The sequence below is a fragment of the Lepisma saccharinum genome, chromosome 27 (genome assembly GCF_977018435.1).
Source record: "Lepisma saccharinum chromosome 27, izLepSacc3.1, whole genome shotgun sequence".
In the NCBI taxonomy this organism is placed as follows: domain Eukaryota; kingdom Metazoa; phylum Arthropoda; class Insecta; order Zygentoma; family Lepismatidae; genus Lepisma; species Lepisma saccharinum.
Window position 1 is genome coordinate 43,226,916 of NC_139255.1, and position 27,488 is coordinate 43,254,403.

Here is a 27,488-nt window from a genome sequence, read left to right on the forward strand (position 1 = left end):
TTTGAAATTTATTTTAATTTCTGCGAATTTTCAAATTATGAAAAATAAATTATTTAAGACAAAGAGAGAAGTTAATTGACCTTTGAATATTCTAGTGTAGTTGAAGATGAAATGAAGGAGAAATTAATGGTTTTTAGGTGTCACAGGTAGGACACAATAGAAAACAAAAGTAAATCAAAAGGTTAAACGAACAATATGTAAAATTACCTTATATCTTCAAACTTAATTATGTATAATACTCCAATATTAAGCAAATGAAAATTTTATATTGTTCAATTGCAAAATACGTAGAGCATAAAGTTAGAGCATTGCATTTAATTTTAAAAATTGAGTTTCAGGGCACTTTCACATGGAATGCACCGACCGTTTCGAAGTGATTTTATTTTTTTAAAAAATATATATACCTCATACTTGGTTTGATTTGTTTGTAAGTACACTTTATGCACGAAAAGGCTAATCGGGACTGGATCTGCAGTTTAAATTGCGATCCGAACCACTATGTGTCTCCACCGTGTACCGAACCTGGGGACACCCCATAACACACTCGATATCAAGCAATGTACACAAAAGACAATGCGATCTAAAAAACGCCTTACTATTTGTAATACTTGCTTTACTACAATATCTTATATCTGTGGTTACTGTCTTCCACAGCAGCGATTCTTATAAAATTTTATAACATTGTTAAACTGTAGGTCAAGGTCCAATTAGCCTCTCTGGGCATAAAGTGGACTTGAGAAGTTCCAGTGTCAGTGAATGACCTAACCGCATTTTACTTATCTTGCATTTACATGTAGAAAAAGTGACTGTCGCTAGTTGACAACTCAACAAGTGTGCTCAGTCTCGTAGTCATTTCGCAAAACGCCAAGTTACTTATTCCTGCCCAACTTCATCAGTTTGCTACAAGGGCCCCTCTCGTGTAAGTTTCAAATCTCTCTTGTACAGTGCTTATCTTCCAAGTTACACATAAGCACGTACATACAAAACATCAATTATTACAATCCGGTTTGCAACCAGTTGGCAGCGTACATGGCCTACTATGAGCTCAGCAACTTATGCTCAGAGTTTAATATCGACATTTTACAGCCCTATAAACCGAAACGCTTACTCAACACATTGATGTTTTTCTGGCGTGTACAGAGTTGGTCATTAATCGGATAAGACCACATCGAGGCCAACACTATCAAGAAATGCTGTGGCAGGAAAGAAGGAAGAGGAAAATTGTCGTTTGCGTGAACCGGGCGTCTGTGGCAAATGTATACAAACTACCTCGTGTTCTAATATGGCACGTTTTCTTGTAATGTCTGATAACTGAGGAATGCAATGGCGTTTTTCTATTTGCGCCAAATGTAGCTCTAGGACCATTGTTGAAAACATGGCTATTTCATTGATAAAAGCGATGCTAATAGCCTACTTGGTGGCGGTTCACATTGTGGAGCGTTACCCAAATTTTTAAATTAGTTTTTCTATTTGTACCAAATGTAGCTCTAGGACCATTGTTGAAAACTTGGCTATTTCAGAGGTAAATACGATGCTAATAGCCTACTTGGTGGCGGTTCACATTGAGGAGTGTTACCCAATTTTTTAAATTATTGTCCTGGATAGTACACGTTAGCATGGAAACAGTTTTACATATTGTAAGAAAAACGATTGACCAAGTTTGTAATTATAATGTAAATTTTTTAGAAGTAGAATATCCAAACCTGATAAAATCGTTTCATGATTGATTGAATTGGTTTATTTTACTTTGCTTTTCTGCCACATTTTGGCCAATCGCGAATATGAGGATGAGCGATGATATGATGAAACTCATGAATGGACACTCGCAGTCGCATAGAACACATTATACAATGCAATGGTCATTAAGAAATGGTACAGGGAGGTTATTGCAGCATGACACCGCAAGAGCGTCGGCCGCTTGCCGGCCCAGTCATGCAACAGGTGCCGGCAAATTGCGTAACAGATAGCCCGTTACACAAACCGCTTGTTTTGTAATGTTTCCACTTTTCACAATTATAGTTACAATTACAACTTAAATAAGCACGTACCTTGCCGCAAGGATGCTGGAAAAGGTGTCCTCTAAAATACAAATATTTCTGGCACTTTATTTCTGCCCATATCGCTTCTGACAGCAATGACTCATCCAACATAAAGGATTCAATTTTTCATTCTTGTCTTGCCTTCGAATAAACAAAACCGTGACTCTTATTTTGCAGATAACACAAGATTAATCCTTTTGAACACTAGAGTCAGTGGCGTGCCCAAGATTTTCGAGGGGGGAGGTTACGTATACATTATTATGCAAAACGAAAGCGCAGATAAACGAATTATTTAACAGTGTCACTTAATTTTAACGTGTGAATATTTTTGAAGTAAAGTAGCGATCATACACTGTGTGCGTTTTTCTTTCTGAGAGCGCCATTTGAAATAAGCACTTTTCCCCTTTTGCTACTATGGGATAAACTGAATATAAAAGGCTATAACTGCTCAACAACTGCATCTTTTTAAGAAATTTATATTCTAAATGTAAGAATGAACAAAAAGCAACATTTTATGTAAATTCCGACAATTGTGAGTCCAGGGGGAAACGGGGGCCAAATCCCAAAGTTCTATTTTCCCCGTAATTACGCAAAATTTCTGAACGTCGTAATTTCCATATTTTTTTTTCTTTCAAAGTTGCGGCAGGAGCATTACATATCCTCATAGAGTAGTCTTTTGTTGTGCTTCCCTCAAAATTTGGTCCATCCAGTGTCTATAGAGCCGACGCTAGAAGCGAAATTCCTCAGATGTCGCAAGAGCGTCAGCGGCTTATCGGAGTAGTGGTAAGCCGCGAGAAGCCTCTCGATACTACGCGAATGCGACAGCTGTCGGCTACCAGTTGTTTAGACGTGTTCACTTCAGTTTGCGTTTATCAGTACTCGTGTTGTTCAGTGCTAGTGCTTTATCGTGTGTTAATTGTTATTCATTCATTAGTTATGCCGCCAAACAAATATAGTCTTGAACAAAGAGTTTTTATGTACGATACTTACGTGAAAACGAACTCTTGCAGAAAAGCAGTCAGGCGATTCGCAAGAAAATTTCCTGGCAATCCTGTTCCGGACAGACATACTGTTTACAACCTCGTTAAAAGATTACGAGAGACAGGATCTCTTGAACCTAAGAAACGTGTTTCCAGACGACGTGTTCTTGCGGAAGAAAAGCTAGACGAAATTGGTGAACGACTTGAACATACTCCAAAAAAATCCCTCCGTCGGCTTGCTCAGGAAACAGGCATTTCAAAATCCTCAGCACGAAATGCCACTAAATTACTTAGATTAAAACCCTACAAAATTACAGTGGTTCATGAATTGCAACCGCGCGATCACGCGACTAGAGTTCGATTCTGTAACTGGATGCTGGATAATATTGTTGCTGGCAGAGTAAATCCAGAATTAATCATATTTTCAGACGAAGCTTGGTTCGAATTGAATGGCCGAGTTATTTCACAAAACAATCGCTATTGGAGCGCAGAAAAACCTGACCTTGTGCATGAAGTTCCGCTCCATCCTGCAAAAATTGGTGTGTGGTGTGGTTTGAATGCGCACAGAATAATAGGGCCTATTTTTTATGAAAGTATTATCAATGGTGAAAGGTATCGAAGAGACATACTACAACCTTTTTTTGAACAATTAACGGACATTGAATGCCAGCAGTCATTTTTTCAGCAGGACTCTGCTACTGCTCACACTGCTTATGAATCACTTAATTTTATTGCCGAGATTTTTGAGGACAGAATTATCAGTACTGAGTTGTGGCCCTCTCGTAGCCCCGATCTTACTCCTTGTGATTATTATTTATGGGGAACATTAAAAAACAAAGTGTATCAGAATAACCCGCGTACAATAGAGGATTTAAAAGAAAATATAAGAAGAGAAATTGCCAGAATCACACCTGAGGAGCTTATGGATGTTCAGAGGAATTTCATACGCAGATGCCGGAAATGTATTGGTGTTGAAGGAGGTCATTTTCAACATCATTTATAACACAGAAGGTTAGTGATCATCATTATTATTAGTTTTAAATATAATTTTACACTTTCGGTTTGCTTTATGCGCCGCGATGCTGTTTCTGTTACGGACTATCTGTTACGCAATTTGGCGGCACCTGATGCATGACAAGGCCGGTAAGCGGCCGACGCTCTCGCGGTGTCTAAGAAAGATTACATGTCAAAAATAAAGTGCCAGCAATATTTGTATTTTAGAGGACACCTTTTCCAGCATCCTTACGACAAGGTACGTGCTTATTTAAGTTGTAATTGTAACTATAATTGTGAAAAGTGGAAACATTACAAAACAAGCGGTTTGTGTAACGGGCTATCTGTTACGCAATTTGCCGGCACCTGTTGCATGACTGGGCCGGCAAGCGGCCGACGCTCTTGCGGTGTCATGCTGCAATAACCTCCCTGTATATTTGTGATTCGAATCAGTGACCCCCTAGCATCGTAGCGCACTATGCCAAAATCGTTTCAATGCGACGTTCCGATTGTCATCCGGCTAGCAATTATGAACAGATGGATCGTTGGTAACCCCTCTCCCTTCAAATGGACTCGTCGTATTCAAAAGAAGGAAAATTACAAGAATGTGTATTAAAGATTGAATGCACACAAAACGCACAAGTTAAAAGTACAAATTTGGGCACCATTACTTCTAGTTCATATAAATTACAATCATAAAAGCGTGCACGATATTAAACTTCGTTGTCATAAAGAGAGCAATTTATACAATTATATTTTTGACTACAAACTCATAAATGTGTTTTATACTCAATGACACGTTCATGGTAATGAATGAATTACTTCTAACCGGAATCCTGTTTATCACAGACACTACAAATTAACAAGATTCAATAAACTAACTCGTAATCACATGCAGTAGCCACTTGTTTTGTGAATGGACAAACTCAGGGATTAACAGGCTCGATTTAAACTTTGCTGACGGCATCTTCTCCTTAGTTGATACAGTCTCTGACATGCAAATGTAGGTGAAAACCCCCTGTTCGACATATTGGATGTGTGATCCAATGTAGGATTTTATCCCCTCCCGCCGTCAGTGTGTCTGCACAAGCGACTCTAGGGCACACCTAGCCTCACCCACCAATGAACATCTATCTGTGACAAGCGTGGTTGTAAGACGGGAGGATCGTGGTGCTGCTCACATCACTCCCACTGTGGCCGTGATGTAGGATGTGTGGACTCCTGCCTCATACTTGAATCTATCAAATTGTTACATAGCAATAGGCTGTCAAAATTAACTTTATTTGTATTAGACGAGATGAAAACATATTAGAGTATCAAGTTCTCGATATTGTCCATTGCAATTTTATTTTACATCTTTATGTTCCTATTACTTTGCGCGAAAGTGTGTGTCTGTTAGTTCCGTGTAAAATATTGTCATCCACATAAATCCTGTTTTTGCCAAAGACCTGGTCCTAATCGATATATGTATTTGTGCATATGTATGTGTGTGTGTATTATATACATATAATCAGTGGAAAGAGTTAACACTTAAGTGTATCCAGGAACATTCAGCACAGATAAAATCCTTGTATAACTCCACACTTTGATTACTTAAATCCGTGAACATGCGTCATGCTTCATAAAAACAGTATATAGTTTTGTAGCGAAATAGAGTCGATAAATATTGCAGCGATGTAGAAAGTACAGGTTGCTGAGCAGGGTGGTGTGGTCGTCGGACCTGTTAAACCATAACGAACTCGACCCGGTGACAACCTTAAGGCGTGTAAAAACAACGCGAAATTTCCTCGCATTAAGTACTATTAATGCTGGGAACTTTTCTCTAACTGTGGAGCACTGTAGTTAACACATTTAGCAACATTCCTCAAGGCTACGGCACGTTACCTTAGGTCCTTATTTAAAAATGTCCGGAAAGAAAGTCGTTTATTTATCGTTCTTAGTCAACTTTATCGTAACAAGATAATGTTTCTTTCTCCTTACCTCGATTCGAGAATATTTTGATTGTATATTTCCTGCCATGTCCAATGTTCACTTGTAATGATTCTATTGAAAGTCAATGGTGTCGTTATAACCAAGAAGTGTTTCTATATCTTCACAAATAAGCCAGATAATAACCTCAAAACGCCGCCATATTGAGTAATTACTAATTTTATTGCAAACGAAATTGTCGATTCTGTTGTTGGCTGCTTCTCTCATATTTTATTTGCAGTGTAGCCAGTTCAAGGCAAGAAGATGGCATCGTTGATCACCGAAAACCACTAGTCATGGCGCATTTATGAAAATGTGTGTCAGTGGGATACAAAATGCCAAACAAACCGCTGACAATCTATGTACCATGGGACGTGAGAGTCAATTGTTTAAAAACACGTTGGCTGCAAGGGAAAAATCAACGAAAATGTCGTGGACAAATTGTATCCCACTGTACAGCAGTTTTTAGAAAGTAATATCGGGCATCTCAATTCAGAGCATCGGTTCACAACTTTGACTTCTTCTTCTTCGTGATCCTCACCGCCGGATATGCAGTCTTGGTCAAGGATCTGTGGGTGTAGAACACGGGATTAGGGAGCACAATAAAATCGAAGTCGTAGTAGTAGTTGTAGAGATATCGTAATATTATACTTCTCTTCACTGTACTGTAACGCACTGATCACAAACTTGCATATACACACACATTTCAAAATTGAATATCACTCTGCCGGGCAAAACTATATAACATCCACATTGTACGAGGGGAAGGAGACGATAACAGGGAGGGTAGGGATACAGGAAATGGTATCTTGGCTCTGCATAGTCTGTTAAAAAGAGCGTGTCTATGCTTGTTCCTTAACGGGCAATGGAAGAAGAGATGATTTGGCCTTTATTTGTTTGTTCCACAATCACAAGCGAGGGGATTTTGATGTATCCTCGCTAGATGTTCGTTCATGCAAATGTGTCCCGTTCGAAGGCGAAATGTGAAGGTTATTACTTCACGAGGAAGTTTAAATTTATGAAACCAAGGTCGTTTGAAAAAAAAAAAAAAAAAAAAAAAAAAACAACTTTGAAATTTTTATAGAGGTACCAAAAGTGAATGAATAATAGTGTTAATGGTATGTGAACTTTTCCTTTTCACTTCTAGTTCAAATAGCTTTGACTAATAACTATGGTGGCAATGAATTTATATCGAAGTATAATCAAATTTTCATCCCTCAGTTGTAACTCACGATACACATGGTTTTGCATGAATGATTTAGAAAAACGAAACATCTACTTAGTTAGTTTTCTACCCGTGTATAATCAGAATATATGCATTAATACAACCAATAACAAAGTCTACTAGAAAGTAAATTGCCCACCACTGTGTTTATTTATCTTGTTTTCGGCAATATAAAGTTCTTGAAATAAAACCAAAACCCCAATAAGCTGATATAAGAATAAGAATGAAGATAGGAATGGGCAATTGAAAGGGTCTGAACGAGATAGTGTCAGGCCTTATTATCGTGTATATACAGATTTTTAAATTTAAGAAATTTAAAATTTACAAAAATTTACGTTTACGCTACAAACTTCATCTGCCACCCGCACAAAAAATCTTTCCTACAATATCTGTAACTGACTTTCATATCCAGGAAACGAGTATTTATAAAAAAAAATGTTTGATATGTAAATGTATATTTAGTTATTTATATCAAAATGTGGAAATAAATTTGGGCTTACAACAGTGAAAAATTAAATTTTTTTAAGCATGCAGCTTACCTAGCTAAATTAAATGCATTAGGCTTACATGACATTAATTGCAAAGCAAAATTGAAATCCAAAATGTGCTTTATTTTCTGTTACCCAAACAATGAATTACCAAACTTTATTTTAACTTTCTTTAATCTCCTCCTGTTGTCCCTAAAGACACATTTATATTGGCTAAAACTGCGTTCAATATCGCGTGAAGTATATTTGAAATATGCAATGGGTTTCACCGAAAATGCTTGAACTTACATTCTCTATTGACAATAATCTTAGAATCACATATTCATTGTCTAGTGTCAAGATTTAAAATAAACAGACAGTACAAAATGAACAGAATCGGATTAATAGAAAATCTTTGGTATTTAACACAATAAGGGGAAATAGAATAATAACATTAATATGGAATACATGTCGATAATGTTTGAAAATATGGAAATTACATGTAAAATAAATTAAAGAATGTATTGAAAGCTAATATATGTAAAATACGGAAAATAAAAATAGGATTTTTCAAGCTTACATAGCGCAATTTGCAAAGATAATATAAAATAACATTGAGTTTAACATTGTATACATATAAGTCCGTTCCCTGTTCGTCATTTCATTTGAAATATTTTGCAACTGCGTGGTGAAAATAAATATGGGTTGTCAGTATCTTGTACAGTGGGATCCATGAGTTGCATTACCGTGCAAATTGTCCATCACCATGTTCGTGCACTTTATTTGGCCAAATAAGAGAAAACTCAAAACAAGCTGTTGACAATTTCTGCAACAGCATGCATAAAAATCCATCGCTTAAAAACCCGTAGGATGTAAGAGAAAAAAATAATGAAAATAGTCATGGACAATTTGCACGGCAGTACTCATGGATCCCACTGTACAAAGCCCTTCAATTTATCTGCTAGAAAAGTCTTAGCCGTCAATTGTAATATCCGATACACAAGATCGTGTACCCATTTTTTCGGTTTTTTTTTTCGGTCTGGTCATAGATGTCTCCCATCAAATCAATAAAGTATTATTTTCTAAGAATGCCTTTCCGCCTCATGACGTCATAAGTAAGCGGAGAGGCCTTTAAATCGAGATGGCTTTGGTGGATCTCCCATGATTCAGTTCGTCTTCCTCGAATTTAACACCATAAGAAACAAGTTTCCCGAAAAGAACATCCAAGGAAGAAGAAAAGAGGGTTCGAAAACGATATGCATGTTATCTCAAGGATGAAGTTATGTCTTAATTAGAGAAAAATCGATTATTAATTACTCCGACAAAGAGATGGGCGGACGATAAAGTAATATATTTGAACATGCCCATTCCCCGTGTCACATTGATTATCGATCTCCATGCCTCATCTTCTTGGTGGACGATCAAGTTCTTTTTTTTTTTATCTCTTTCGTCCATCGGCGTTATTCTTTTGTCTTTGCGCCGTGCAGTCAGGAGGCGGGAGGTACCGGAACCCGAAGCGAGCATTAAGTCTCTAGCAGAGTTACGTAACATCTCGAATAGGATCGAAGAACTTCGTATGCGGGTGAAAACCACCCAGAAAACAAGAAGAAAAAGACGTCGAGGAACTGCTAAATAATATCTTATTATTCTGTGCTCTTGTGCTTCCTGCGAGTTTTTTTATTCTATGGCTTGAATTTTTCTAAAGACAATTATTTCATCTAAGCAAAAGCTACTACGAGTAATATATGAAGTAATTGTTACCTGCATTTTTATTTCGATTGTGGAGGCGCAAAGAAAAATAATAATTTCTTAATCTTGTGTTCCTACTGTACATTTCATGCAAGAAACAATAATTCACACACCATTTGTTTGAATTCAATTTTGATATACAGTACTGTCCTGGTGGACGGGAGCGGGATTACCTGGAATGGATTATATTCAACGTGACGTCATCACGCATTGTACTTCGGGAAGAAATCGGGCAAATTCACGTGTATTAAGGAAAGCATATGAGAAGCCTCCTTACAGGGAGAAAATTTGCATTTTACTTTATACATTTTTCACGGATTCTAAAGGGTTTCGGAAAATGTAAAAAGTACACATTCATCATATGATCACGATAATCATACATTGAATCACTTTGGCAGAGATCATACGCACAATGCTACCCGCATGTTTTCAACGCAACGAATGGGGTAACGAATTGTGGGATAAGTTAGTTTGCTGAATACCATCCTTTACAAAAGACTGACTATACGGAATAACCTGGTGAAGAAGAGAAAGGTAAAAACAATATAACAAAAACGGCAGCATGTGAAAAAATTAGATATAGTATTGTAAATCTACATAGTTACACAATATTGACCTATACTTTAAAAGGAATGACCAAGTTTCTTCTGCTTCAGGACATTCCCGATTATACCGAACATCGGATTATCGACTCCCCCTAATGTATAATCAACGTTTCATATTTTTAAAAAAAGTATAGACTGTTTCATGTGGAATTTTACACTGATCTATCTCGTTACTTTATTCTCTTATAGAGCCTCTGAAGTTCACAATTAAATTACTTCACCACAATGACATTACTAACTTTCAATAGTTCACTTGGGAAAGGAAGAAACAATTCTTGAAATAAATTAAAAGTAAAATAGAAATAGGAAACTTCATACATAAGAGAGAAGGAAAGAGCAAGCTGCAACTTTTTTTCTTATTACAAATTCACTAAGCCAAAATATATCTTAACTGAGTATTTACACACAGCTGATCAACGTGAATTTAGTCCTTATGTTCAAAACCACGGGTCCCTATATTCAGTATATGCCACAAATAAAAAATCTGCCATTCTCTTGTCTATTGATCATAATAAATCGTCGCTGATTTTAACTCTCAAACACAGTCCGCGGGACCGCAGTATATAAATAGAACACCACAGAAGCAGATAATGGAACATTTACCTTCACGCATTCACAGCATACTGAAGTTGAGGAAGGTACTGAAAGATAGGTAGCCTCAAGGTCAAAATTAATGGCGGGGTAACAAGCAAAAGGAACGCACTGGTCCGTGGGACGTCACAACTGTAGTTGAGGGTTAAGCCACCCCGATGACGCAGCGGTAGCGTCGTCGCCTTGTAATCAAGGGGTCCCGGGTTCGATACCCGGTGGAGGCACATAATGGTTCGGATCCCATTTTAAACTGTAGGTCCAGTCCCGATTAGCCTTACTGTGCATAAAGTGAACTTAAAACACCAACTCAACAACCCTTAAATATGAAATTTTATGGAACGATAACAACCAAATCTTTGATCATAATCATACACATAACATTTCCCTAAAATACCTGTGCAACCTTCAAATACCGTTTTGTGTACACACACACACATACACCCCCCAGTACACAATAGGTGCTTCTCGCTGAAAATTTTTCCGTTCCTACGAAACTTCACTTTCTAGGAAGATCCCCCGCAACGAATTCTATTTCAGGACAAGGTTAAACACTGTCATGTCAGTTATGTTTTCGCCAAACTGCAGTAAATGGGGCGGGCGTGACAATCTCTTTTGAATTGAACTATCATAGTGCTTCTGCTATTTCGTTTTGAACAGAAGTGTTATCCCTAGTTTATATCGCGCCGTTTTTCGCTTTAAAGTGCTAAATTCGGTGTCATTCTGAAAAATGGCATAATTCGCGTTATTTCGCGATTCCTAAACACTGAAAACTTGCCTCCTTTACCTACCCAAATACATTTTTAACACTTTATTTTGCTTTCCTCGACTTTTCTGTGTTACCGTTAAAACGAAAACTTCACGTCCCTACTTATACCGGTACAATAGATCTTTTTCCAATTCTGTTACTGAATCGCTTTATTGTCTATATTTTCGTTATACATTATTAGCAGTGATGTGCGTCTACGCGTAAACAACGACAGTCTACATTCTACACGTAAACTATTTTATACACGTAGATTACGTAATATATGTAAACAACATGGCAAAAAGTGATAACTTATCAAAAGACGCCGTGGAATTAAAAGAAAATTATACTGCGTATCAGTTGCTGATGTGTGAAGAGAGCTTTTCATACTCTTTCTTCCAAATTCGAACAATTTCTCACCTAGGAAAAAACCTAATATAGGAAATATTCTAGTATTTATGGGAAAAAGACCACTTTTGCCTCACGACTGCCATCTGTTGTTCTTTTCGCATACTATTTATTTTCTTCCATAGTTGATAATAGAAGAGAAGAGAAATTTTGTTGTAAATAGGATTCTTTTCAGTTCGTTACGATCCAATATAGTTGAAAATGTCACTTTCTTTTCATGAAACCCTTGAAAATTAATTTGAATGCACTTTAGATTGTCTACGTAGTCTATGTAATCTACGCGTAGATTACGTGTAGACAACGCATGTAGACGTAAACTTATAGTCACTGATTATTAGTCATATTACACTTTTATTATTCGATAAATTTCCCAGCCGTATCTCCACAAAATGGCTGCCGTAGGTGTAGAATTCGAATTCCAACATGAATTCCGATTTTAACACACTCCAGCACCGTTACATCTCTCTGCAGTAGTAACTGCAATACATCGGCTTTCGCTATGCACGTCATTGGACCAATTGATCATGCACGCACATAGTACGGTAGGAAGAAGAAATGGCTACTCTTGGCCCTATACTTTATGTTCGAAGGCTGAAGATATGGTGCTCATTATACAAGCGAGAAAGCAGTGTTGCTAACTTTACACTAAGGCACTAAGTTTCCGTAGATTTTCGGGCATCGAGTATTGGGCGCAGCCACTGGTTCACCCAGTCCCCTATACTCCATCCTGGAGTCACTACTTGCGCAGACTTTCTTTCGTTCGTTCGCTCACTCCAAAGATTCCCGGGATAGAGTATAGGAATCAATAAAAGCTACACTTTTATAAAGATGTATTTTTATATGGTATGTGTAACTAAACGTAACTGCTTCCCGGTAAATATCCCACCCCCTACCTCCCCGCTCATATTTATGGCACCGTTACTGCATCCAGTGATCTTACCAGAGAGTGAGGAAAGATGTGAAGAAGAGTAGAGTCAAATAAAAACTAAAAATGGTGGCCGCGGTGGCTCAGTCGGTAACGCGTCTGACTACCATGCTAAAGGTCCCGCCGCCCACCCAGCGTCGAATAACATGGGTACCTGGGCGAAACCCTGGGGGGTAAAGGCGGTCAGGGGCGTGGTGCTGATCACATCACCCCCACTCACGACCGGATCAAGAAAGTGTGGGGCGTTACCCCCGCACCCCCTATACGCCTTCATGGCGTGGTGCTAAGCACAGGGGAACACTTTACCTTTTATTTAGGGAGATTGAAAGAAAAGAGTAAAGGAATAGAAGCAGGAAGAATATTGCATGTGTGTGTACGTCAATGAACAAGAAAGAAAGCGAAGAACATAATGAAGAAGCAGAGAAAGAATAAGCTAAAATGAAAAGAGAAAGGGAAGAAAAAGAAAGTGAGAAAGAAAATTAATAGAGAGAGAAAACAAAAGAAAGAAACAGAAAAGATGAGGGAGTGAAAAAGAAACAGATAGGAAAGGAGAGAAAATTAATACAGAGAGAAAACAAGAAGTAAGAAACGCAGAAAGAGATAGGGAAAGTGAAAAATAATAGAGAAAAGAAGAAGTAAGGAACACAAAAGATGAGGGAGTGAGGGATGAGGGAAATGAGAATGGAAGTAAGGAAGACAGGAAAGGTGAGGGAGTGAAACAGAAAAAAGAGATAGGGAAAGAGAAAAATCATACAGGGAAAAGAAGAAGTAAGGAACACAGAAAGTGTGAGGGAGTGAAAAGAAAAAATATAGGGGAAGTGAGAAATATAATATGGAGAGAGAAAACAAGAAACAAAGAAAAAGTGACGAAAGCAAAATGACACACACACAGAGACAGGAACAAAAGAAGAGTTAAACTAAAAGACACGCGTGGCAGTGGTTTTCCGATCACGATATTGCTGTGGACAATGTGTACAGTAGAACTATATGCACATTTCAAATAGGTTAGGCTTATTAAGTTATTTTTTTTCTGGAACAGCATTTCCACAATTCCCTCACTACAATCAAACTGTGTAGCTTGGGTAACGGTGTGAATAGGAAGAACCAGAAACACAGCGTTTGTCAGAAATCCCGATTGGGAACATTTAGGAATATGCGTATAGCAACCCCGACAAGGAAAAAGTAAAAAAGAGAGTTCGCAAGAAACAGTCCCAGTGGACTTTGGTCTCGCTTGTGGGGGAGGCAAGCACTTGGAGCGACCGAACGAGCGTCGATTGAGAAATGGGTTCCTGATCGATGGAAGCTCTTGGAAACCTGTAATCGACGAACGTCCGACGTGCTCAAATGATACATTCCTCCGCCGACATCGCTCAAGGAGCCAGCAGGGTCCGAAAGGTTGCACCGCATCGTGCTTTCCTTTCAGTCATCGTTGCTGAAATCTTGTTAGTGTAATCTTCCTCATTTGCTACTTGTTAACCATCTCGCTGCGAGATTCTGGCCTTATTAATAGGCATTTACCAAGGCGTTTACATAAAGGTAGGTCAATCACTGGTAGTGAACTGGCATTCGTTGAAGAGAAATTACGTCGACGTGGGTTTATTAGAGCATTCCACGAAAAGCGGTCCTACCCCATGTAAATTACAAAATTAATTCATATGGAAATTATTATTGTTTTAATTGTATTGAGATTTAGATGTTTGTGAATGCATATTATGTACACATTTCACCAATAAAAGTTATTGGCATCTGCAGCCTATATGCTTCACAGACAAATGAAGTCAAAATTTGCTACATTTTTAAAGAGTCACACAGATAACGCACTTTTGTTAATCCTTTTCATGCATTCAACCAGTGCTCGAAAAATTTTCTTCAGAGCTAGGCGCCAGGTCTGAAAATCAGGCGCCAGGAAACCACCTACTATTTTAGTAATTGTGGATACTATAATAAGCTGAGCCTGCCGCTGTGGCGGAGTGGTTAGCACATTGCGCTACGACGCCAGGGGTCCCGGTTTCGAATCCCGGACTGGGCTTGGATGTTTGTACGTATCCATTCATCAATTTCATCATATCATCATTCATCACCATCTTTGCAAATTAGCTTAAAGTGGCACAAAAAGCGAAGTAAAATAAAGCAAATCAATCAGTCTATAAGCTGAACATCAACGTATTCAAAACATCGCTAAATTATGTGAGAAAGCTGGAAATGGGGGTTTGGGGGACAAAAAGTAAGAAATTGTTACTGATTCTATAGAATGTTCACAATGTTGATAAAAAAAATCATTTGCTACTTACGCTATACTGCAATTTGAACTTAGGATGTTGAAAGTTTCGTACACTAAAACTTAAAAAACAGGCAATATTGTCACGGGCTGCTAATTTAATAATAACTAATTAACTCAACTAACTCAACTGAGCTGAGCTTAGCAACGCAACATCGAAGAAATCTCTCGCCTCATCTGCTGGGCGAATTAAACATTACATGAAATATAATACGGTCAGGATAAGTGCCTAACAGTCGGAGTTACCAAGAATAAACCTAGGAGGATTTGATTTTAAATACCTGAAATGACGTTACATAATACTACGGTGTTTCTGAATATACACATATATTAAAGCACAGATAAATACACATTACATCTTGCCCTCTTTCACTCGATCTCACATTCATTCTCTCATTCTATGGCATATTGCGACAATATGACAAATACAAAGGTTAGATTATTTACTACTTTGACCGTACTCTTGCTATGTCTTGGCTACATTGCCTTTTACAATTTATCGTTTAGGATTTTAAGTATAAAGTGAATAATTGTTCCTTGTGCGAACCCCTTCTATCTTTTATGAAGGTATAATTATATTTCAATGAACTATTCTTTGCTGTTAACATAAACTCTCATCTTTAACATTTGATTACTCCGCCGGAAAACAGATGTCTAGGGTTGCCATAGCACTGATTTAAGTTATGCAATGATTTGATTCACGCAGATTCGCGGTAGATAGTCGTCGTCTTTCTCACACACGCACATGGTTGGATCTTACCTTAGCTGCATTCCCTCTGACCTGGGTTGGGCGGAAGTGGTTCTACAGTTCTGGAAGACATCTGCACTCCAGTGTTGCACTTCACGATTATCCTGGTTGGCGAAAGTGGATCAGTCGGCAGCTCCATCTGGCATCCTCGGATCCTGGCTTCACTCGTTCACTTCGCAGGGACGTCCAGGACGGTACACGCCCACTGTCGACTCCATACGACAACTTGCGCAATAATAGGTCAGTTCTTCGCGGTCACTCGTAAGTACAGATACGTGACTTGGGCGATGAGACGAACATACGCGATGAGCCATTCGCGGTTTCACATGGATATCAAATATTATTAACTTTCACTACTTTGGACGTTGTTTCGGACGATTGACACAGGTGGACGTGTCTGGCGTGATTCTCACATAACTACACGTATGTGCACGGATGCGTTGACGGCAAGGGGAGGACGACCCCCTGGTTCTATATTCTGCTCTACTCCATGGCTCTGAAACACTCACTCGTGGAAAAACAAATCCAGACCTCGAGTCTGCTTGCAACTTGCAGCTCGGTCGTGCGTAGCTCACACTCCGGTGGCGATTCTAGGCAAAACTGTGCAAAACTGTTCCAAATCATCCCTTTTATTCCAGATTTGAACGTAGTGACGCTGTACCCTCTATGATCAGGTGCTTGTTTATTGTTTCTGGTGCTTTGACCGTTGTCCTCCTATCTTGGCCAATGCTCACTCAGGTCCTTAACCTCTGGCAGCAGCTCCTCGCGCAGAGATTAGGCTAACTCTTCCTCTTTTGTATTCAGTCACGAAAACCAAAGACAACTCGGCAGGGTAGCTTCTCCCTTTCAATCCGGCGATGAATCTTTAATAATTCATAACTCCCGTAGTTCTGTTCTGATTAGGCTCAAATCTTGGAATCAGTACTTTCATGATGTGTTCTTCCGCTGGTGAAAATCTCATCCAATTCGGTCCATTGGTTTAGAAGTTGCATTTTTCTTGATATTCCCATAAGAATGCATGTAAATCCGAATTCGGGCGGAAAACTGTGGTTGAGCAAGCTAGTGCTGGCTAAGGCAGTTCGCTAGACACCTGTATTCGCGACGGATATTAATATTACCAATTGCAATTAATTCCTACTAACGGGCAATTAGATTAATTACTTGTCACTCAATATTTGACCGTTACAACATTCCCCTCCTTTTAATTATGAATTTTTTTCAGAGCGAACTTGCGAGTGACAGGAAAAAATTCATACCACATATTAATGATATTTGTTATTGATCGCACACATAGGCTTCTGAATAGGGACTCGAACCCTGGACTGTATAACTTTTAACTCAACATTACAATGAAGTTATACTTTCTGCAATTGTGATATAATCATGAAAATATAAACGAATATAATAAAGCATACAAGAATACAATATAAAGTACATTTTAACATCAAAATCTCAACGTATATTACCACATATGTACTAACTTTGGGTTCACCCTGCAATTTTTTTATACATAATAAGTGAATACTGAAGAATAAGCTAAATAAGATATAAGTAAATATTTGATTTGCAATTTGTTTCCTCTCACACATATGTTTGCATACTTCTTGCATTAATTATAAGAAATGTCTACATTTGTTGCCTTTTAATAAAAAAAATAGTCTCTAATCTCCTATTGTTTACTTTACAATCGGGGTGGCTCTAGTGCAATATTTTCTTCAGTGTCTCCTTTGACATGAGCCGAACTGACAAAGGAGTCTTCTAGTCTCCCGTCGGGCCTTGAATATCGGTTATCTGCTCCAGAGATCGCTGTTCTTGCCTCAGTCCACTTCGTCTAGGTTGGTAATCCGGGGAGAGTGAGTCCAAGTTACGGCTAGTAGACGGTCTATTCCAGTCGAGTAAATTAGCATCAGTCTGTGGGGACACGACTGTTCTAACCGCATTCACAGCACGATTCCTCTCAACTTGTCTCGGATTGTTTTGACCCCTGCAGTGTTGCCATCTCGTGTTTTCTCCATCTCTATCGTCTCTGAAGTGTTGTTGTTGTGGGCGGTGATTGCTGTACCGGCCTCGCTGGGGATAAGGGGCGGTTAGCATTTCTTTCACTCCGTAGTCCTGCAATGTGCTTTTCCACTCGTTGCTCAAAAACTGTGGTCCCCGGTCATAGAGCTTCCGTTTCTCTGGGTTGGAGAGAACTTCATATGCCTGTTCAAACTCTTCAAAGATATCTAATGGTGGATTCTGCTGCTCGAGCCAGATCCTTGCTTTCCCTTTGGGTAATTTTCGCATTAGCCTCAAGCAGTCTGGGCTATCGACATCGTACAACAAACAATCTTTCTTGAAGTCCCTTATGAACATTGACGGTACAGTCTCGTCGTGATCGGGGTTGTACGTTTGAAAATGATCTAGGCTGACCTTTGAGAAGATTCCTCGAGTACTCGACTCCGGGTTGGAAACACTGCGTGTCTCCTGCTGGGCGAAAGCGTTCAAGCTCGGCGAGCTCCCGCTCCGGCCGATGACGTCACGCGCTGCTTGGCGATCCAAGGAAGTTGGTGCTGATTGACAGGTCAGCTGGTTGGTCACGTCTGCTGCGACGAGCAAAGGAGTTGGGTTCACATCCCTGGACGTTGCCTCCAATCGGCGAATCTCTTCGTCCTCGTTTCTTCTCCGTTGCGTGATTTGGAAATCCTTCATTTGGTCAATTTTGGATAGCAGCACTTGGAAACGGCGGTCCCATCTTTCTTCCCACTCTTTTCTTCTTCTTTCTTCCATTTCTTCCTGCTCTCTCCTTTCGGCAGCCTCTATCTTCCGCCTTTCTTCTTCTTCTCCCTTCCTCTTCTGATCTCTTTCTTCATCTCTGGCTTGGATGTAGCTGATTAGCTGAGAGAACATGGCCTGCACGTCCATCTTCTCTGGAACTGGCAACCCCGTTACCGACTGATCTTTCCCTAGATCCTTATCAATGTTGCCGGCTGGCGAAACGCCTGCGCCTGTGGAATGCTCAACCTCTGGGCGGTCCATCGTATTGTCGGCTAATCGCTGGCGGCGTCGAGTGCTCCTTTGCATGCCTCTCTCCCTTCTTCTTCTTCTTCTTCTCGTGGCTTGCTATCGCCAAAGGAAAAAGATATCAAAATTCTTTTCCTGGTTTCTGGTTTCAGATCCCGGGGATCGCACCCCTCACCTGCTTCCGTGTGTCATAACGCGTGTCCTTTTGTCCTTTATCGTCCGAAGTTAATAACGCCCATTGTTAATAAAATAATAAGATTCTCTAATAATTCTGCTATGGAAAAATGCTATAGTCGCAACAAAGTATTTTCACTATTACACCATAAAAAACACACAAAATGGTTCTAGCTACACATCGATTGCATATTCAGTTAATTAAAATCACCGTACAAATTACACATTAATACTTTAAATGAACACGTCTTTATACATTCTTATCAGGATTTTCAGTTGCAGGTTGCAATTATTTAATTTACCAAAAAAAAATCTTAGTTCCCCCTTAGCGTTAAATTCTGGTACCCTGTCGTAGACATTCGTAGGCTGAAAACTCTCTTTAACAACAAGTATTAAATCCCCTTGGGTAATAGACATAACTGATTGTTAACCATTACAATCAAACTTAATAAAATTCACATTGAGTAGATAAGCAACTAATTAGAATACTCGTGACCTCCAGGTTCCTTACTAGCCTGCCTGTAACATCGTTCTACGAGCCTAATTCCTATTTGCTTCCTATTTGCCTACTCTTCTATTTGCCTATTCGTCGATTATTTGGGCCTACTTTTTACACCCCTACTTGTCTATTCACATACTCGTCGATTATTCGGCGTGCTATTTTACTTGCCTACTTATTTTATTTGCCTACTCGTCGCTTGTTTGGGCAACTTTTTATATGCCTACATATTTATTTGCCTACTCGTCGCCTGTTCGGGCGCCATATTTTGTCACGGGCTGCTAATTTAATAATAACTAATTAACTCAACTAACTCAACTGAGCTGAGCTTAGCAACGCAACATCGAAGAAATCTCTCGCCTCATCTGCTGGGCGAATTAAACATTACATGAAATATAATACGGTCAGGATAAGTGCCTAACAGTCGGAGTTACCAAGAATAAACCTAGGAGGATTTGATTTTAAATACCTGAAATGACGTTACATAATACTACGGTGTTTCTGAATATACACATATATTAAAGCACAGATAAATACACATTACATCTTGCCCTCTTTCACTCGATCTCACATTCATTCTCTCATTCTATGGCATATTGCGACAATATGACAAATACAAAGGTTAGATTATTTACTACTTTGACCGTACTCTTGCTATGTCTTGGCTACATTGCCTTTTACAATTTATCGTTTAGGATTTTAAGTATAAAGTGAATAATTGTTCCTTGTGCGAACCCCTTCTATCTTTTATGAAGGTATAATTATATTTCAATGAACTATTCTTTGCTGTTAACATAAACTCTCATCTTTAACATTTGATTACTCCGCCGGAAAACAGATGTCTAGGGTTGCCATAGCACTGATTTAAGTTATGCAATGATTTGATTCACGCAGATTCGCGGTAGATAGTCGTCGTCTTTCTCACACACGCACATGGTTGGATCTTACCTTAGCTGCATTCCCTCTGACCTGGGTTGGGCGGAAGTGGTTCTACAGTTCTGGAAGACATCTGCACTCCAGTGTTGCACTTCACGATTATCCTGGTTGGCGAAAGTGGATCAGTCGGCAGCTCCATCTGGCATCCTCGGATCCTGGCTTCACTCGTTCACTTCGCAGGGACGTCCAGGACGGTACACGCCCACTGTCGACTCCATACGACAACTTGCGCAATAATAGGTCAGTTCTTCGCGGTCACTCGTAAGTACAGATACGTGACTTGGGCGATGAGACGAACATACGCGATGAGCCATTCGCGGTTTCACATGGATATCAAATATTATTAACTTTCACTACTTTGGACGTTGTTTCGGACGATTGACACAGGTGGACGTGTCTGGCGTGATTCTCACATAACTACACTTATGTGCACGGATGCGTTGACGGCAAGGGGAGGACGACCCCCTGGTTCTATATTCTGCTCTACTCCATGGCTCTGAAACACTCACTCGTGGAAAAACAAATCCAGACCTCGAGTCTGCTTGCAACTTGCAGCTCGGTCGTGCGTAGCTCACACTCCGGTGGCGATTCTAGGCAAAACTGTGCAAAACTGTTCCAAATCATCCCTTTTATTCCAGATTTGAACGTAGTGACGCTGTACCCTCTATGATCAGGTGCTTGTTTATTGTTTCTGGTGCTTTGACCGTTGTCCTCCTATCTTGGCCAATGCTCACTCAGGTCCTTAACCTCTGGCAGCAGCTCCTCGCGCAGAGATTAGGCTAACTCTTCCTCTTTTGTATTCAGTCACGAAAACCAAAGACAACTCGGCAGGGTAGCTTCTCCCTTTCAATCCGGCGATGAATCTTTAATAATTCATAACTCCCGTAGTTCTGTTCTGATTAGGCTCAAATCTTGGAATCAGTACTTTCATGATGTGTTCTTCCGCTGGTGAAAATCTCATCCAATTCGGTCCATTGGTTTAGAAGTTGCATTTTTCTTGATATTCCCATAAGAATGCATGTAAATCCGAATTCGGGCGGAAAACTGTGGTTGAGCAAGCTAGTGCTGGCTAAGGCAGTTCGCTAGACAACTGTATTCGCGACGGATATTAATATTACCAATTTCAATTAATTCCTACTAACGGGCAATTAGATTAATTACTAGTCACTCAATATTTGACCGTTACAATATTACAGCAAAAGATCACAGTCGCCAAGCTGAAATTTTTAGTCGCCATGGCGACCTGGCTACCGGGATTTTTCGAGCCCTGCATTCAACCTATACCCTCATACTCATTTTCTTAAACTTGTTAGCAGACACCATAAAGTGGAACACAATTCCATGAAATCAGTTCGTTATGAATATTATAATCCAATCTCATGTCTAGAACCTTAAATGTTGTGTGTAAAATTTTAGACACGTAACGCTCGAATGCCCCAATAGAAAGACGTTCTGGATTTACATGACAAAATGTCAAAGATTAAGTTCACGTTATGCTTAAATAGGCTGATCGGGACAGGACTTACAGTTTTACAACTAGAGATCCGAACTCTGTGCAATTTGCTCCCTCCAGCGATCGAATCCGGAACCAACTGAACAACTGGCGTACGTGGAGGGGAAGCTGATGTAGCTACAGTCCCTCCAGAAATTGATAAAATCAAAATTTTAAAATAAGAGCAATATTGATTGATTGATTGATTTGGTGTTTTAAGTCCACTTTGTGCACAGTAAGGCTCATCGGGACTGGACCTACAGTTTAAAGTGGGATCCGAACCACTTGTGCCTCCACCGGGTATCGAAAAGAGCAGTATAGAAGTCGGGAGAACTCAAAGTGGTGAATCCTCTTAAAATGACCTCAGGTTCTTAATTTTGTCTTTGAACAACCTTTAAGACGAAGGTTAAAATGCGATTTTTTTCATAGTGTATTCCTCCTCCCCCCAGAACGCAGCTCTGTAACATTCCCATTTACAATTCCAGCCCCGCAGAAAACATCCTGTGTACGCCAATGCCTTGAACACAAGGCGACGACGTTACCACTACACCACCAGGAAGGGGGGTCCGGAATTTCTATTAAATTCACAAGATCTTATTGGCAAAAAAAAAGGCAACAAAATTTACTAATACATTGCAAATGTAAATTTCAAGTTTTAAATTTCGTATACTCTTGATAACAAATGAGAAAAATGCACACCTTTTCATTAGTTTAAGACGACTGTCAAAGTATGTATTTTTCTGGAAGACCACCTTCTAAGTTACACATCTTAGGCTACTAGGACCTCTGTTAAGTAGGTCATAGCTAACTAAACACTATATCATTCTTAAACCCGAAGGTTTATGACTGCAGCAACACAAGCCTTCCATCTGTCCCTATCCTGAACAAGATCAATCCAATCTTTTCCATCCTTACCGATTTTCTTTAGGTCCATCTCAACGTTATCCCTCCATCTTCGTCTTGGCCTTCCTACAGGTCTCTTACCATCAGGTTTCCTCTCCCATTCGTGCCACATGGCATGCCCATCTAAGTCTTCTTGATTTAATTAAGTTATTAATTTAATATAAATAGGTCATAGAGCTTACAAAAAGATCTCCACATGGAAAAATAAACTATTCATCTTCTGTATAGGTGAGTTTCATGTGACGTCAGGATGCGCACAGCCGCCATGTTTGCGGCCAATTTTACCACAATGCAACAGTTTGTGACGTAGGTTTAACACACCTATATCAGACATCAGTATATTTTCTTACGAAAGATAACTACATTACGAAAATACTAAAGATACAGGAAGTACAGTATTACAATAATTAAAATTGCTGTTTCTCAACATAGCGAAATTTCGGTTCTAGGGTTTTCGTTTCGTTTATTTTCAGTAACTCTAGTCGAGGGATCGGGCGAATTTCGCTTCAAGTATCGTTGAATATTTTCTCAAAGAAAATAAACTACTAAGCGTTACGAAGGAAACAAAAGTAACTATTCGAAGGCCGATAGGTTAATTGTAAATGGCCCGTTCATATTCAAGGTTCAATTAAAATCATAAAAAGAATACAAATATTCAACTATGATTTCAATCAGATTTATTATTTTTCTCGAAATTTTATTGAGAGTGGATTTCAGTGAACGACAATGTTACGGTGCGAACAAGCAATTATAAGGTATGAGTGCTATCGAGTTCACACTATCGCACGAATTCATTTGAAAAACCGGTTTTTTTTATCTTTTCTTTGGCATGAAATACCTCGGCCTTACTTGCTTTATTATTGTTTCCCGGGAGTTAGTGGCTGGTAACTGCTTACACAGAAACTTTCAATCAAGCATGCTTCTCCCACTGTTGTTCAGATTCCGCAGCTATAAATTTGCCCTTGCACCTTTTATGTGCGCGTTTTGTTTCTGTGTGTCGGTAGAATGACGCGACTTTGAGCTTTGAAAACAGGATAAAACGTGGCCTGCCATGTTCGGCTTCGAAAAAGCGAGATTGTGTCCTGAAATGGGATGTTTGAAGTCTGCTCAACACAGCGCAACGGGGCACATGTTAAATTGGTGTTGCTGATAATGGAAAGTCAGCATTATTTCGAGAACAGAGACGAAACCAAGCTATTGTAACTCGACACGAGAACGAGACGATACTGTGAATCGGCGTCGGGACGGGGGGGGGGGGTCGAACCTGTCCGTCGAATTGAAATCATACAAATATCTATAGTGTATAGTGTAATTAATTTTACTACTTTAGCAGGATTAAACATTAGATCGAAAAAGGTTTAGTGTATAATAGAAGAACCAGCTTATATTTTTATTCTACCATTTAATCCAAAGAATAAATGGATACACAGCTCTCAAAATGTATACTTTTCTTTGTGAGAGGTCACACAATAAAAACTTTGACTAAAATGTACCCCTAACTTTTAAAGCCTTTCTTTAACGGAATGTGTAAAAGTTAATAACAAAATACAATAACAATGAATTTCAGTACACTAACTGTACAAAATGTAAAAAAAATAATGGAAGACAGTTGTGTTGGATATTCACTCATACGATGGATCGAGTTGCAGTCTCTCTCCATTTGTAAAATAATAATAAATATGGATTAAAATATATTAATGACTTATAATAGTTATTATTGTAAAATGACAAGTATAACTGTGGGCCTCCGCGATGGCGCAGTGGTAGCGTCGTCGCTTTGTAATCAAGGGGTACCGGGTTCGATACCTGGTGGACGTACATAGTGGTTCCGATCCCACTTTAAACTGTAGGTCCAGTCCCGATTAGCCTTACTGTGCATAAAGTGGACTTAAAACACCAAATCAACCAACCAACCAATTATAACTGTGGTAATAATTATTATTGTCAATATTATTTCTACTAATCTAGTTTTATCAGTGGCCTCTACAAATACAGGGTGAGCACAAAGTCGCTTTTCCCAATAAATGAAGAAATACTTGTTTTGGGGAAAGCGACTTTGTACCCACCCTGTATTTCTGGCGACGCCTGTGCTGATAAGGGATGAGCTCCTCCCGAAATAAAATCCTCGCTACGGGCCTGCCCCCGCCCTGGAAATTTGCATTGTTCACTTCAAATTACAAAAAATCAGAAAGACAAAGTACTTTTATTGTTAATAACACAAATCAAGTTCAGTTCGTTATTATTAAAAATAATAATAATAATAACCCGTGGCTCGACAGCCCTCCTACAATACTACCTAGAGGTGTGGAGATCTTCAACCGGTAATGGGCTGACGTGTGTTCAGCACGTCGAACCATCAGCCGTTATAGGAGACTGGCGGCTGTACGAATCCTGACGCAACATGAAACCCACATTCATGTTTTCCCGAAACAGGAAATCTTGTGATTTTCAGGATAGGTTCAGGAACACTTGAACACATCCCAAAAAAGTTTCGTGTTGTGATTAATTTTCTCTAGGTTTGGTTCAGAATTATCCAAAATGCACCAGGCTAAAGTTGCAAGTAGAAAAATCGAAATGCTGGTTAAAAATGCAAACGCATAGATATTTCCTTTGTCTACAGGACACTCTAGGCCACAGCTAAAGGTTATCTATCTTTTCAAAATGTTCTGTAATGGGTGAGTGAGGTTGGTACCGTAATTTCCAGCTGTTACACAAGACTTGAATGAATCAAGGATTACCCAATCAATTCCTTCTTCCGTTGCCAGGACAACATATTACGTTGTAGTCTTGTAATTAACCTCGACGCCCATTCATTTTACAAAAGTTCATTTTTTAGCTCTTACGGTTTAACGATTCCATTTACAAAGACATTTAGTTTCCACGCAACAGATGGCCAAGGGGTATATCAGGGTGTTGGTCTGCGTCCATTTCTTCCTTCCTTAGGGTATTAATCATTGGAAATGCTGTGGTTATTTTCGAAAGAGCAATAACAAGATGTTTTACTCCTTGATGATTCTAATTAATTTAAATAGTTCTAATATTATTATAACAATATTATTTAGGAAATATATATAACTAATCCTATAAAAATTAAGGACATTCATGCTCGAAAACAAGTCTTTAAGAAAAAGTAAGTTTTGTATTGTGCTGCAGTTAAAGTCGCTTCTTCAAGACGATACCAGGGCTTCCCGGATGGCGCAGTGGTAGCGTCGTACCTTGTAATCAAGGGGTCCCGGATTCGATACCCGATGGAGGCACAAGTTGTTCGGATCCCTCTCTAAACTGTAGGTCCAGTCGCGATTAGCCTTACTGTGCATAACATGGACTTAAAACACTCAATCAAGACGAGGCCGAGACTGCTTTATCAAACTCAAGGACAAGACCACTTCTGTTGTTACTCAAACCGCCTGTGTTGCAGCTTCCGGCCATTGGTAAAGTTAAAGTCCTGATTCGAACGCCATTTTACTTCAAAGAAAGTTCCGAAATATCAGCTTCCTCTGTTACAGGTGTAAGCAACTATCCGTCACGTCCGCGTGGAGCCCAGTACAGGGTGAGCATAAAGTCTTTCCCTGATTACAAACTTTTATTGCTAAAGAACTATGCTAGATACACATATGCGGTTTGTTGGAAATGGTAGCCTAACTCATAATGTTTTGTTATCAGTACACTTCGACACGTGCTCCCTTTGTTGCCCTTAGAACGTCTAGGCGATACTCAATTCCTCTCCATGTCTTTGCCAACATCTCTTCCTTCACCGTCTCTATAGCATCCCGTATTCGTGTCTGAAGAGTTTGCATATCAGTAGCTTGTGAACTAAACACTGTGTCCTTAACGTAACCCCATAAAAAAAGTCAAGAGGGGTTATGTCCGGCGAACGCGGTGGCCATGATATGGGAATCAGAATAAGAATCTGACAAAACAAAGAAATGGAAAAAACCTTGATGTATTGCACTACTTATTGCCATAGGTTTTATTTGCCTATCTACCGTGGAAGTCCTCCCCTCAAACCTTTCCCACCAATAGCGTCCGTTTTAGGAACTGAGAGCTCTTGTCAAATCCACGTGGAGTAAATGAGATGTTGCAAATTTCGTTTCTTTACAGATTTCTTAACGAGGTTTCGGTTGCGTTATCTTTGCAAGATTGCGTTATTGTGCTTTGCGTTTTTTTTCTTTCATACAATGTGGAGACCTTTGTAGTATAACCTCGCAGTGAATGTGTGGATAATACTGCAGGTAAAAAGCGACATCAGCGCTTTGCAGAAAAACAGGCGTTCGCTCGAAACCAGATACGCTTCCGGTCGGCTTCCTCTCAAGGTGTGTCAAAGATACCGAACTGACGTTCGAATCAGGACTTCAACTATACTATTATTATTGCGATGCAGTATAGCCGAGGCTATGAAGTGCAGTGAAGTGCTTCCACTTTGGATGACGAGAAATAATAGCCTTATTTTAAAAAATACTTTGAGTGTTACTGTTTAAGAACATGTTTATTGTATGTGTTTATTTAATATAATGACATCAAAGTAAAAGTTATCTCTTAGCTTATATTCCTACATGATTTTGCAATATGCTTATTAAGTTATTCAGCAGTAGCTTCAATTAATTCTTGATAACAATAATCCAACTCTTTTTAAAAATAAATAGCCACACACCCGGTGGGGGCACATAGTGGTTCGGATCCCACTTTAAACTGTAGATCGTGTCTGCTTTTCTATGCATAAGGTGGATCTAAAAAATAAACTCAAACAAATATATAGCCAA